The sequence below is a fragment of the Syzygium oleosum genome, unplaced genomic scaffold (genome assembly GCF_021117445.2).
Source record: "Syzygium oleosum isolate NSW1041296 unplaced genomic scaffold, Sole_v2.1 Sole_v2.04, whole genome shotgun sequence".
Lineage (NCBI taxonomy): Eukaryota > Viridiplantae > Streptophyta > Magnoliopsida > Myrtales > Myrtaceae > Syzygium > Syzygium oleosum.
The window spans coordinates 7290878-7294397 of NW_026607488.1; positions in this window are offsets into that span (position 1 = coordinate 7290878).

Here is a 3520-nt window from a genome sequence, read left to right on the forward strand (position 1 = left end):
TGGAAATTCGGTCCGGGGGTGAAAAATTACGATTTTGCCCCCGGGATGCCAGCGTCGTTTTTCGAGGCCAAATGAGGTTATTTTTCGTGGCCGACGCCATTTTTGGGTGGCCACGCATACCAGGAGTCGTTTTGACCAAAAATTGGAATTTCGACAAAAATTGGAAAAATAATATTATTTTATTCCTGAAACTTTGACGTGGATTTTCGAGGGCTTGCGCGATGAATTTCGCGATTCCGACGCCATACTATGTTGGTCACGCACATATGAAACACGTATGTGCGAAAATTGGAATTTCGATTCGGGATCGAAAAATTACGAAAATGCCCCTAAGACCATTTTATTTAATTCCGAAAATTGATCAAAATTTTGGGGTTAACCAAGGTTAATTGGGATTAAACCAGGTCTGGTCAACCATGGTTAGGGACAAAAGATCATTTCACCCCTAAATTATTGGATTTGATCAAATCTTGTCCATTGGATCAAGGGCAAAAGTGTCCAATGGGCTTAGATAATGACACTTGGACTCCACTTAGACCATCTTTGACCCATTTGACCAGATAGTCTTCTCTCTCTCTCTCTCATTTTTCGTTTCGCCTAGAGCTTCCCCATTTCCCCCAAATTCTTCTCCCTTTCTTCCGTTTCGGTTTCCGCGCGTACGTTACGCAGTTGCAGTGCCTGTTCACGCCGAACAAGCACTCGCCAGTCCGCCCCGCCAAGCCAACATCACCAGCAACCATTTCCACCTCTGTGCAGCCACCACAGCCCCGGGTATAGTCCAAAAACAGCCCTCTCTCTCCTTTTTCCCTCTTTTCTCATTTTTCTGTTTTACAAACAGTACCGCCGGAGCTTCGCCGGAGCTCCGATCGTCGTTCCGTCGACACCCGGCCGTCCAGTACGTCCATACGTCGCCGCCCAGCACCGTCCGTATAGTGTCCGTACGGCACTGTTCACGGCCGTATGGATCACTGTTCACGCCGGGCCGTACGGACGCCGCGGCTGTCACCGGCACCTCGCCGGCCACCGTTCCCAGCCTGTCCGTACAGTGTCCGTACGGAAGTGCTGTTCACGTGTCGTACGGTCACTATTCACGCCGTCCGTGCACCGCGCCGTCGTCCGCCGGGAATTTCGCCGCCGGTTTCAGTGTTCACGCCGTCCGTGCACCGCGTCGCCGTCCGCCGGGAATTCCGCCGCCGGTTTCACTGTTCACCAGTGATCGGCCGCCGTTCCCCGACGTCGTGACTTTGGATTAGGTGAGTAAAATTCCTAAACCCGGATTAGGACTGATAGTGCATTTTTTCTGGACTGGTTTAGGTATTATCGGTGCATTTTGGACCGGCTTAGATAATAGCAGTGTGTATTTCAGACTGGGTTGAGAATTGATTGGTAGAAATTATTATCGGAAAAATTTAGTGGATTAATGAGAATCGTTGGGGAGGATAATGGGGTTTAATGACCAATTTAGGAGCTCGTTGGTGAAATTGCCGGGTGTACCCGGATTGATTGATTGTACGTCAATTGTGCTTAATTGTGATTGATTTCGTACTGTTATGTCGTATGTTGTATGGCTGATTTTGTGGAGTGCGATTGGCCATTGTTTGGTTTACAATGAATTGCTGATTTGTGAATCGCACGTTAGGCCACACGGTATTAATAAGGCCAATTAAGCACGTGTTGTGACATTGGGTGTCTGAATTATGTTGATGCTCGTGGTGCATTGCATTGCATAACATGGACACGCATTGTGTATGCCAAGAGTGAGGCATGTGATGAAATTTTGCGAGAATGCGTGTCTGCCATGAGCATGTGATCACTTAAATACCCTGAAGCGTTTTACGCTGGGTTCAGATAATAATGAGTTGTGTGATCACCTAAGGACCTTCGGGTCGATACCGTCCTCATGCACTTTGAAGCAGGACGATGCCCGATACGTCCGGAAGGCGACCATCCTCATGCACTTTGAAGCAGGCTCGGTTCGCAAGGAGAACAGTGTTGCGCCTCATGCACTTTGAAGCGAGGCTAGACACCGGGCCAGATCGGTTCTTTGCGCCTCATGCACTTTGAAGCAGGCTAGACGCACCGGGCCATGAAAAATTGATGACTCGAGTCGTAATAATAATTAATTGGGCAAGTGTGCCAGTGTGGGCCAGTGGGCCAAAGAAATGTGCATGGCATGTCAATGACATTTGCATGCATAAACATGCATTGAATAGCATGCGAGTGTGTGAGACTCGGTGTATGAGCATGTGATTGGCGTACGTGTGATAATGTGTGCCACGTATGTCCCGTGATTATTACATATTGAACTGTCTAACCTCGGGGTCGAGAATTGTATGATTATGGTTGTGTTATGATTTTAAATGTTTGTTTCCGGTCAGGAGATTGCATGCTAGCCTAGCCTAGGTTTAGGGGTTGAACTTACTGAGATTCGTCTCACGGTTGTGTAAACCGAAACTTTTCAGACCCCCAGCAGTAGGATGCCGAGGTCACCACCTCTTTTTGGAATACCACCTTTTATCCAGCAGTCGTCGAGCATGCACCCCGGTGGGGATGGAGCAGAATGGAGAAGTGGCTGTTTGGGTTATTCCTAGCTGTTGGTGTTTCCTTTTTGGTTGTCGTGAACACTATAAAAAGAGTTTTAAAATAGTAATATAAGTATGTACATATTTTCTGCGTTGATCGTTGTTTATTGGATGGCTATCCTTGGCTCATATTGTAATTGTCTGGGTTTGTTTATTTTATACTTCCGCTTGTGCTTGATCTCTGTATGGGCGTGGGTCGGCGACGCTTCCTGGGATGTCGCAATTTATCGACCGAAGGTGGGATGCTCTCGCTTCGTGGGGTACGGGGCGTGACACAATGCAATGTCTGTTTATTATGGTCCTATGATTTAGCCTAACCATGCTAAAAATGAAAATGACAATCATTGTATTGAAAGTGCACGTTCAAGTAAAATTGGAATAGAAATGCACAAACAGAAACCTAACATTTGTCTCTACGAACAAACAACACTCTATTGTAAAGCCCCATGAGCTTCTTCAATTTTGAGTCCAGTTTTTGTCCAAAGATTTTCACTTGTTTTTCAAAAAAAAAGCGACTATGCTAATCCTAAAAATGTTTATTAAAATCCCTAAACTATGTGAATTCTAATCTCGGAAAATATAAACTAATTCTAAACTGGAATTAACACTAAAAATCTAGTAAAACTAATCAAAATTTAATTTCCAAACTGTTTACTAATTTTTTAAAAAAATTTCTAATTTTTTTAAATTTTTTAATTGATTCTTTTATCCAAAAATAGGGACTCGGGTCCACTGACCCTGGTAATAGGGCCCTAGGATCTCGGTGTGAACTAGGCTTAATGCACAGGCCCAGTCCGGCCTAGAAGCAAATCAACCAAACATAAACCAAAATGAACTTAGCCCAGCCCAAAAACGAAATAAACCCTAACCTATATAGTTCAACTAAGTTGGCCCATAGTTTTATTCAAGCCCAGATAGGACCGGCCTAAGTCGGCTAG